This window comes from Pholis gunnellus, assembly GCF_910591455.1.
Source record: "Pholis gunnellus genome assembly, chromosome: 22".
NCBI classification, from domain to species: domain Eukaryota; kingdom Metazoa; phylum Chordata; class Actinopteri; order Perciformes; family Pholidae; genus Pholis; species Pholis gunnellus.
Window position 1 is genome coordinate 6,055,900 of NC_136549.1, and position 12,002 is coordinate 6,067,901.

Below are 12,002 nucleotides of genomic sequence, written 5' to 3' on the forward strand. Positions count from 1 at the left end.
CATTTGATAATTCTTATTTTCAGAATAAATGGCTTTAATACCTGTATATTATTGTATTGTATTCATAAAGCTTATTCATATTCTAGTATGCAGTGGAGGAGTGTATATTTACTGCATAAGCATAAACTTTAGGCATTTTATTCAACTATATACTTCTACTTCACTTCATATCAGGGGCAAATATTGTGCTTTTCACTTCACTACATTTATCAGAGTACATAGTACCATCTATCAGCTACCAACTGTACTGTCTCAGCTCTCATTAGTGGAGCTTCCGTTTGGAAGCAGGCAGCTGTTTTCAGCAACAAAAAAAAAGCTCTTCTTAAAACACTGTCCACTACCTGCTCAGAACCAGACTGCAGACGGACAAAGCTGTTGGTTTGCTGGCGGACATGGCGGAGCGTTTAGCGGATAAAGAGCCAGATGTTTCCCTCAGGAGTCTGTGGAAACCAGAAACATATCTCGTCTTTACAATTACTTTGTGTTGCATGAATTGGGCTATTTAAATAAAGTTTATTATGATTATAATCATCATAGCTGTCGTCATTAAAATGGGAGAGAATATATATGTTGTATATTACATTGTAATGCTAATGTTGCTCCATTCAGTCTGCTGGAAAAACTGTTTTTTTACCATAACAAGGATATTTTCAAGGTGAGTCTTAAACCACACTTCTTTTGACACTCTTGATTATCGAAATAGTTTAGGGGGGGGGGGGGGGGGGGGGAGCAGGGCCGTCCTGCAATCAGCGGATCGGCGGTTCGAGCTCCGGCTCCGCTATAGTCGCACGTCGATGTGTCCTTGAGCAAGACACTTAACCCCAAAATTGCTCCCGTAGCTGTGCCTACACGTGTAAGTGATAGAATTTGAATAGTCGCTTTGGATAAAAGCATCTGCTAAATGACTGTAATGAAATGTAGTTTTATTTTGATGAATCTGAGAATCAGATGGTGCCAAGTATGGAATCCACCAAACGTTTAAAGAGGGATGATTTAGAGACAGATACATCCATCAGTCTGAGAGAAATTCAAATGCATTTCCAGCCATAGAAGCGAACAAACTTAATACCTTGCCATCTTGAACACTAAACCTGAAATTTACACTTGCACTTGCAAAGGTCACAGACTGAGACGCAAGAAATGATTTATAGGAATAATCAGATCGGCTGAGAGCAAACAAGTAATAAGGCGAGTCAGCGCTAAATAAAGACAGGCATGAAAGCAAATGAACAGAAAAAGCTGAACTGTGAGCGAGCTAATGAGAGCTGACTGAAGGTAAAAAAAAAAAGAAGTCATTTCTAAGGAGAAAGTGATGTATTGCTGCATGGCTGTGCTGGCTGCTGCGCCGGTGGCAGCGGCGGGCCCTCAGAGAGCCGCAGTCCGCCCTCACCTGATTATGTTTCACCTTGTTTACAGCGGCACTCCTTCATGGCACTGCCTCTATCTCCCTCCCTGCATGGACCTGTCTCATTACGTCCCATCTCAACGAGTCACTCAGCCGAGAGAGGGAGGGAGGGAGGGAGGGTGAGCGAGAGGAGGAGGGAGGGAGGGAGAGATGGGTAGGGGACAGGTGACGCAAGGACAGGTGAGGAAAGACGATTAGAAAAAAAACGAATATGGTCGCAGGAACGTTGTCTAAATCGGTCCTGACACGAGACGAGAAAGAGTTTAGTGTGGAAATCACTGCGAGCATGTAAATGCGTCGGAAGCAGGACGGGCAGGGAAGGACAAGGCAGCACCGTACATCAAGTGTGTCTCTGCTTTATATTAGGAATTACGTCTTGGAGTAAACAGTTGTTACGGCCCGCGTCCACAAGCAGAATCCTGCAGCACTCAGTAGTCGTTCCTCATGCGCTGGCAGGGTATGAGCCGACATGTGTGTGTTGGGAAAATGAATGTATATTCTCGTGAAATTGTCATGTTTGGGGCGAGAGCATGCCCAGACTTTCAAACAGGTTTAGAAAGGGAAAAAATGGAACCGTTTGCTTTGTCCCTTCTGGGCTGCTGTAGAAACATGGCGGTGCAACGGCTCATTCTAAGCTTACAAAAAGCAATTCTCAGTTTCAGGTGAAAATACGCAAATGAAACCAGTTCTGAACATTGTGTTCCATCCCCTGAAATCCTACACAATGATTGACCGGAGATAAAAACCTGATTTCTGTTACAACGCAGTAGACTGCAGTCTATTTGGTCAAACATGTAACAGATGACATGACATCAAAGTTTGACAACTTTGACCAGGGACAACAACTGTAAATGATATTTGTTGTTCTGATTGTTTCTCCGTTTTGCTACATAACTGCTGGGAATAAGTTTAACTGTCCTCTGTGGTGGTTCTGGTCCATTAAAACCTCAAGGGCCAGACTGCGACTATTATGGCCCTTCAGACGGGCCAGTTAGAATAACTCTAAACCTAAGGGCTCATTTGAGTTCATCTCCAGATTATTGCTGCTGATTTATTTTGGTAGAATACACCAAAACACATAACCGTCATATCATAAGATGCACATATCATAGACACGTGTTTCTTATTTATCTCCTTAACATACTAACATATATACAGTACTCAGTTTAGAGGTACCAATCAGTGGACTACTGAACACTATAAAAGATTGAACACAAAAAGCATTTGCATATTTAAAAGTTATGTCCACAGGAAAAAGTATGAATGCATGTATTAAATACATATACATCTTATTACGGCTAATGACTCATTACGCAGCACGACTTAAAAGAAAATCCACAATGACAAAAGTCCTTGAAGCTACATTCACAACACAAAGCAACTGAAGTTGGTCCAAAGCTCTCCAGGCTCTGTCCCTACTCACTGTGTCTGTGGACATCAACTTACAGTTTAGAGTAAGTCACGACTTTAATCACGATACAGAGGCTGATAACATCATAGCTGCAGACCACACCTTGATTTGTGAGCCACCTATTCCCATGAAATCTGACCTATGATAGAGCAGAATTGCTTTAGTTAAAGTCAAACAGGAGTTACATCGTACACTACTGTTCCCCGCTCTGGATATTTACAATGTCCCGAATTCCACCTTGATATAATTTCACCAATATTAAGCAATGATAATAACTACAGCAGAATCGAATTGTTCACAGTGCTGATTATCTACATTGGGCACCAATCAGTTCATGAATGAGGTCAATCTGTCATGTGGACCATTCAACCAAACGCCTTGAAGTTTATTGTGCTGACCTTTCAGTTTTGTCAATGAAATAGAAGATGATTATATGAAACAATCGCACCAGTTTGACCTGCAGCCCATCAAATCACCGATGGGTGAAAGGCAACACATGAGATGGCCCAATAAGCCAATGAGTTTCACAGCTCGTGGGCGAAGGTTCAAGTGCATCCGGTCGGAGTTAGAGTCTGGAGACCAACGGGTAAACCGTAAAAGTGTGAAATGCAAATGTGTAAGGTGTGAAAGTTTGTGTTTTCCACATGCACTGGTACATTCGGAAACATTTTCTCCACATGTGGACTATAGCGGGCACGAAATACCAAGTTTCCTGGGGCCAGTTTGGACGCTTTTCCAGCCATGCCCTCAATAAAATAACAGCTGGAGTGATGTTACATACCACTGAAGGGGTTTATGCTTCCAAAAGTAATGAGACATGTTGCATCTTCGTCGTGTCACTGGACAGAGAAGCAGGTTGAAACTTCCAGACTGACAACCCTGTCCTCATTGGCGCGTGTCCCGCATGCCTCATGTTGACATTGTGTTGGATGAAGCTGTGCATCTCCTGCCGTCGCCGAGCCCGCGGATCATTGATCTGTCCCTCCAGTCCCTCCAGAGGCCTCCGTTCACCCCGCCGCCACGGCTGCGATTAGCTTGTCACTCTCCACATTTCTGGAGCAGAACTAATCAGCCCGGAGAAGAGACAAGCTCCACTGCTGTCCATGCGTGACTTGTCCTACCAAATGTATGCAAGCCATGAACATAAAGCACAGCCGAATTGGATTTTATATGCAGAATCTCTCCGGTGGGCTGAGGGGAGAGCCGATCTGTCGCGCCGTCAGAGACGGCGTGGAGTTCATCCGTCGTCTGTGTAATTGATCAGCAAGAGTGATTGAGTGTGTCAAGAGGTGATTATATAGTAATTAACAGGTTGAGACTGATGTATTAGTCTATTAGATACTGACTGTCAGCCAGTCATGTTGTCTGATATGATGGGGGGGGGGGAAACTGTCTGGAAGCCGTCTCCTTTGATTTTTGTAAATCAGTTTTCATAAGAAATCAATTGACGTTTACCACGTGCTTCAAACTGCGACTGTAATCCGGGGAAAACTGTGTTTACCCACGCAGTTAGCCATCACTTAGTACCATCTGTGTTTTAAGCACTCCCTACATTAACACTGTGATTACGTAAGTTGGTAACTCCGTGTCGTGATTTGAGAGTGCTGAGGTCACCTGTTGCTGGTCATTTGTCGTAGCAACAACTAGACTGTTAATGCCCAAGCCCCCAGGAAAGGCGACGGGCTTTGAAGCAAATTTTAGTGGCCAAACGTTCTGACAATTTCAGGGCCCATTGGACCCACACGCCTTTTCCCATAGACCTAAATTGTAAAAGAGACTTCTGTATCTCAGCAGATACATTTCTGGAGGTAAATCAATCTCCCAGTACAAACACTTATACAACAGCCCTTATTTCAATCATTAGGTCCCAAAAGTTGTAAAATGCACTAATAGCTAAATCCAGAGTTGTTCTCCTTAGAACGGGCTGCACCGAGGGCTGGGAGGCGGGGTTAAAGGGCACGCGAGTGCGCTTGCTCTATTTGTTACTCTTTCACCCTCCAGAAATTGCCAAAACCTTTGACTTGTAATTCTGGTTGACATTAATGTTTTTTCCCCTCCTCTCTTGCTTGTTATTAGGTTTGAACTAAGTGAATGTGGCAAAAGTAACATCTAGCAGGAATCAGTCAACATTAGCAAGCTCAAGTAGCTATCTTCCTTCTTCTGAGTGGAGGCCTGGCTAGCTAACATCTCTTTTGAAAAATGGAAACAATCGCATTAGATGCAGTATCATAATAGTTTATATTTCCTTACATAAAAAGTGAGGAGAATTACATTTCCTGTTCACACACTATGGAAATGTATCAGCATCTGAGGTAAACTTGATCAATATTGTGAGAGATGAGAGCAGCACATAATTTTAGGAAAACATACATTTCTACTTAAAGTGCATTTAATGTGCTTTATGTACACATAAAAGACCTGATCCAAACCAGCGTAGAGCGACTGAGTAATGTAAAAAAATCAATCTATGTAGGGGTAATCAGTCGAGAAATATGTTCGTTTTTCCCCATGATTCAGTGAGTCAGTCATCGACACCGAGGCATGTGGGAACAACCTGGGGACGCAGCAGGGCTCTGCACAGACAAATTAAGAATTCAGCTCCGGGATAAAAGTTTCTCACTTACATGCTTGGCCCCAAAAGCACTTCATTCTGTGCAAACATTTCTCTTTTGAAATTAATTCACTGCTGCATATTTGGCCGCATAAAATATTAAGAGTATTTTAATATTTTAGTGCAAATAATGAGGGCTCTTGACCTCTGTATTTAAATTTAATCATTACATGCAGAATTTATTAGCTGCATTTTCCCTTGTCTGTCGAGGAAATTTTCCCAGGAAGTCCAGAGTGATGAAGAGCTTTTCTCGACACAATAAATGAACACAATTAAAAAAAATCATCAGGCAAAAATTGACTCCTAAAGTATCCTTTTTTTCCATCTGATCACTTGACTAAGAATCAAACCAAATTGTTTGCCTTTGGACTCAAACAGTGTGACTGCGATAAGGTAAAAGGGGCCAAGCATGAAGCGTGTGACAGCTCCATCACAGAGCGCCGTCGCATGCACAAGCTGAAGGTCAGCCGCGGCGTAATTGCTGCGTCCCGTTCGCCAATTGTCTAAACCGAGGCATTTGCGTTCAGAAATCAGCTGCAGGTGAAAAGGCATTTGGCTGCCTGTCATCCTCAGTCACCTTCATCCCGGCCGATAGCAGCACAGAGGCATGACAGGCGGCCACAGGTAGAGCTGCAGCTCTTATCGTCAGCCAGAGACACATCCCATTTGATATACTCACATCTTGGATACACGGAGGGAAATTGCATGTACACACACACACACACACACACACACAGGCGTACACACAATGCAAATTATATCATTCTAATGCAACAGAAATGTGAAGCTAAAAAATGTGCCTTCTGTCTCTGATAGCGCATGACTGAACAAATAAGGCGATTGTATCATGGACTATATATGCTGCCATGTATTTCTGTTTCCTAGATTAGAAATGGCACACATTTCATATATATTTGAAGGTTCGGGTCAGCAAACTTACAAATCAACATCTTTTCTCACTTTCCGTTAGTGGTTTCCATGCAGATGTTGGTTTTAATTGGTTTTTAGCACCTCAGATTTCCACCTCCGCCACAATAAAACTCACAGATATTACGAACAGTTTTCATTGGAATTACTGCATGTTCTACCAAAGTAATCTATTCACTGTGAGCTATTTTGTATTATTACTATCTTGGGTAGCAAGGACACTGTTCCTGAAAAGTTGCTGTTGAATATTTAAAAAAGAAATCTGTCAGTAGAAATTCTATGAACCTCCAGGGTGAACGGATCTTTTAACCCATGCTTTTAAAAAGCACTAACAGCACATATCACTGCTTTTCTGCCTTTTTTCTGTTTTGTTCACAGCCTGAAAAGTGGTTATAATATTTGGAACCAATGTAGGTGATTTAATACAAGTTTGGGAACATTTCTATTGCCTTTCAACGGCTCTCAATATGGCGAAGGCTGAGCCGGCAGCTTGCAGGCAACGGTGCTAACGGAGCTAACAGTGCAAACGACAACAAACGTGCAGACAGAGCTAACAGTGTTTACCTGCGGGGGAAGCGGAAGGTCGGTGCTATGCTTCCACGTCATAGCACTAAGAGGAATAGTTTGAGAAATATGCATATTTATCTTCTTGCCGGGAGTTAGAGGAAAAGATGGACTCATGTACATTCGCTAAGTATTGAGCTAGAGCCTGGAGGCTATTAGCTTAGCTTAGCATAAAGACTAGAAGCAGAGGGAAATGGCTACCTCAGCTCTTTCTACTGGAACTATTTCTTGTCTAACGACAGCCTTTCTACTTTATACCTAGATAAGTAATATTCCAAGATAAATAATGGTATGCACACTTATAAACTTTGACAGACATAGTGCCTGTATTTTCCTATGAATAAAAGAAGATACTTATTACAGCGTGAGTTTATTTTCTGAACAAAATGTATTTTGGACGTAACAATGGTTCCTATCACATATTAAACCAAACAAAAATCCATCTTCATAAAAACAAGTTGACCAAATAATAATATATAAACAAGCATCTTAAAGCTACTGCAGATGTACAAACAAAAGCAGTTGACTTACCAGAGCTGCTGTTTAGTATTTAGCTGCTGTTCCTCCTTTCTTTGTTAACAAAGTTTAATCCCACGGTTGTTCAGTACAGCCGTGCGTTTTAGTTCCAGTAAGAAGTTCTTCTCGATTCATGGACGCCAGTGAAGACAGTCGAGCCTCCCCAGTTGTATTTCTTGAATACATTTTAATGCGTTTGAGGCTGAAAATGTCCGCTCCACAGAGTCAGCAGATATTGGGATTGTCACCGCCCAACATGTCACGCTAGCCCACTGACCAATCACGTATGGCTAGGCCAGCTAGCAGGCTCTGACACGTCAAAGAATATGCCCAACATGTCAAACAAAAGATCTGATTGGTTGAAGATGACAATCAACAATATCGTCCCCATTCACTTAAACTGCAAAGGGATTCACTTGTGAGTCTGCAGGCCTGGGGCCTCTCTTCTTACCTAGAGACACAGAGGTGAAATCTGATTGGATAAAAGCTCTACTTAAAACAAGCTGCACTGGAAGCAGAGCAACTGAGGAACACAGTAGCTGTTCAATGAGAAAATAAGATAATGGGGACAAAATTATAATACATGTAGTGTATTTATGAAAAATGATTAAATTATAAAATAGCTATAACTTTGTGATTCTGTTTAGACCAGCAGAGAAGGCCTCGCAGGCCCTGACGGCCCACCACTGATGTATTCTGCATCCATTCATTTGCAACTAATAAAATGTTTAGGTATGCCGGTCATGTTTGTGGTAAAGGTGAAGTAATGATATTTTCTCAAAGTGGTTTTAGATTCATCTTCAGAAGAGGGAAATAAAATTACATGAAGTGAGATGCGAGTCGTGTGTGTGACTGGTGAATCACCTTGGTGTGTGAACGCCCACATAACTGAACTAAGTGTCTAGCTTTAATTCAGATCTATATTGTATATCTCAGTCTTTGCTGCCAAGTAGTATATTTCTGGGCTGAGTTTTTCTAAAAAAATGCTGCCACCGTTTAGTCTAGTTGCTTTGTTGCTCTGCTTCACCGTGACAACTGAGTGATTAGCAGCAGCTGCAGACCTATTTTCTCCCAGTAAATCAGCTAAACAACATCCTACTTTATTGAACTCGCAGAAGTCAGAATGAAAAGAAGTGAAAACATGAGGAACAAGAGAATAACCCAAATCGTTTGCACGCTTTTGTGTTGAGGACAACACCACTATGGTGTTTGGCAGACATACGTGCCTACGGCCTTTGGATTTTGCACACAGTCGGCGTAGTTGGAGATACTGTAGCCTACACTTCTTTATGAGTGCTTGTTTTCCTCCTTCAGATGAAGCCATTTGCTGCTGCTAAACATTCTAGCTTCAACAAAATGAGATAATCCATCACAGTAAACAAAGAGAAAGTTGGTTTTATCCCCATTTCGCTGCTGCATATTGTGTCTTTCTGCTTGGTATCAATCACCTGACACCCACGTAAAGAAAGGGAAGCAGGTAATTTCAAGCAAGGTTTCAAATCTAATTGCATATACTGCAAAGTGCTTGTGGGGATGTACACTTCATGCAAAGACAGAGGTAGTTTATTTTGAATAATCTATGTGTCTCTTTCTCAGAAACACTCTGTAACTAGTGATTTCAGAAGTCTTACATAACTGAAAAGTTATTACAAATGGAGTGTAACTTGGAGAAGCAGTTTTCTCCTCTAATAAAAGATCAAACTGCAATTTATCCCGTCAGAGAAAAACATGTGTCTTGCGTCTGCTTTTGTAGTCTCACAAATCACAAAATATCTCTCCACCGAAATACAATGTACAGGCACGATCACACACATTGTATACAAGGTTGCCAAGTTCAGTAGCAGCAATATTCTGCTCTGCCCTGTGGAATTGAACACACTCCCAAGCGCAACGGCTGCGTGACACCATGTACAAACAACTTCAGACATGCACTGCATCAAAACGCCACGTCTCCTCTTCACAACGGGAGATGTCCTGTCACCAAGTCACAGCAGTGTCACCCATTTGGGTTTTGTTCATATCAAGACTTGGTAAATCACCAAAAGTAGACAATTTATACTCAGCCAGTGCATAAATGATATTGTATTTCTCTTCTGCTTCATTCCTATGAAGTAAATATTAGGTAAGTGATGGAAATGAAATGTGGGCTTTTTCTGTTAACGTCAATATCCTGATGTCAATCAGCTTTGCTGTATTGACTACATGCCAGGTAAGGATTTTCTGTAATTTGATTTAGTCATAAAAATATTTCTAGGATTTTCTGTAATTTGATTTAGTCATAAAAATATTTCTGGAGGCAGTAATAGCGAGAGCTCACTGGGTGGACCCAAGAAACTACTTTTTATTAAACATAAACGTATTTTGGCCTCGGAAATAATGATCTCAACTTCAGGTTGACTAGCTAACTTTCTCCAAGAGCTTTGAACTAGTTCACAGCATCGGCAGTTAAAAAGCATAGACCCAAAGCACATGCTCAGGTTCAGCATTTTGGCCATTGCCATCTTGTTTTTTTGCAACTATTGAACGGAAGGGACCATATTTGGAGGACCGTATACACAAACTTGTGTTCACAATATTTACTAAGTTAATGAATCAAGTGAGAGGTAGGGCCATTTTCTCATAGACTTCTATACAATCAGACTTCTTTTGGTTACTACTCTAGCGAGGTAAAGAAATGGCAATAAAATGAATGTGAAGTAAGACGGGAAACAATGTTATTGATCCAAAAATTCAGTCACAGCCAGCGATTTGTTTTGTTATTATAATTGACCAGCTTCCCTTCAGTTAGCTAAATCGTTACTTCTAAATCTGTTGGGTTCGGTTGAGGGAATGAAATATAGAGCGAGGGCAGAGTGAGAATCAGATGAACAAGCAGAATAAATTGAAAGCAGGACAAAATATAACCAAATACAGAATGAAAAACAAAAGTGTGATGAGTGAGAAGATATGAACATATGGGCGTCTGAGCTGGGACAAAGAACACCCCTCAGGCCTTAACTCCACAAGAAAAGATGGATAGGGGATATTGATTCCCATGCGTCTTTCACCTGCAATCAGATACTGTACAAATTGCCTTTTGTCGATTCGTAATTATATAGGTGAATGATTTCCAAGCAAAGCCAGAGTGATGAAATGTGCTTTTTTTGCTGACAAATGGGTTAGCCATGCGAGGTGAAAGCACAGGGGAGGCTTAAATCTAAATAAGTGATGGAGGGGAGGGGCCTTTCTTCCTTTCCCAGAAGTGTGAATATCGTCGTGTTAACAAATCTCGGCAAGTTCAATGGAACAGCGTTACGCTTGTCGTGAACAATTTCCCATTTCAGTCGACATGACCTCGGGCCTCGGACTTTAATCCACAGCTTGGGAATGTAAAAATAAATTTGTTGTGGTGCGAGTTCCTGCTCCGACTACTGTCAAGTGTCACAGACATGGATTGAATTTGATCTTTCGTCATTAAAGAGACGGATGGGGAGTGATGAGAACAGAGCTTATTCTCGCCTTTAAATCTTTGCACCGTGCACCGCAGAAGAAACTTGGAGAAAAAACGCCGACACCACGTATCGTTTCGTCTGACATCCTAACTCTGTGGGCCTCCGCTCCTTGAATAAAAGTTTGTAATGACTGCATCAGTTTATGACGGTAACGAAACAGAAAGAAAAATGGCAAAGAAGATAGTTCTCACCTTATTTGCTCAGCTTTGCTGAAACCTCCGTCTCGGGTGAATTGCATGAGATTTACTTATTGTCAAGGCAATGTTGAAATACATCAATTTGAGTGTTCAAGAGCCGGTGGCATGCCACAAGATCCTTGAGGTGCCTAAAACAATTTGCCGCACGCCTATGCTCTCCGGACTCCTCGCAGATTTTTTACTGTTAACACTGATTGGAAAACAGCAGTCTGGTTTTGACACTTTGAGCGGCAAAAACTGCAAGAGGCTAAACAAACTCATTACAAACTCACAGCTGCACTACTCAATCATTTTGTGGTAACATTTGATCAAATTTGCGATGTAAAAAGGTTTTTGTCGTAGTGACAACAGAGAATTATCCCCCAATCGTGCAGTTCCTCTCAGCTCTAAGGAGCATTTTAGCATCTTTCAGCTCTAAAGTTTAGCTTTTTTCGGCCCCGCGACTTTCTTCTTTGGCGTAGTCTGACCGCTCAACAGGAAAAACAAATCTGCGTTAAACCTGCCCAGCCCAAAACAGATCAACTTAGTGACTTGCTATTAAAGAAAATGGAGCAATACGCCGTCAATACAAGCCAGCTGTTTTCCTCAGGAGCTGGTGGAGACCAAAATGGTGCTAAAATGTGGCCAGATGCCTAAAACCCAAATGAAGGCTAATGCTTCTCTGTGTTTGCTGGATATGTACATAGGCAACTGTTTGCTTAACAATTTACATTTTATTATCCTACAATTATATCTGAGGAAAAAGTTAGTACTTGACTGGTATTTGGGGGATATAGCAGAGCTACAAAACAGATGTGACACAGTCTCTCTTTCTCACATTGTTCAGTGCAGACTGGTTTCCTCCCAGAATAGTTATGAACAGTGCGAATAAAGGCTTCGA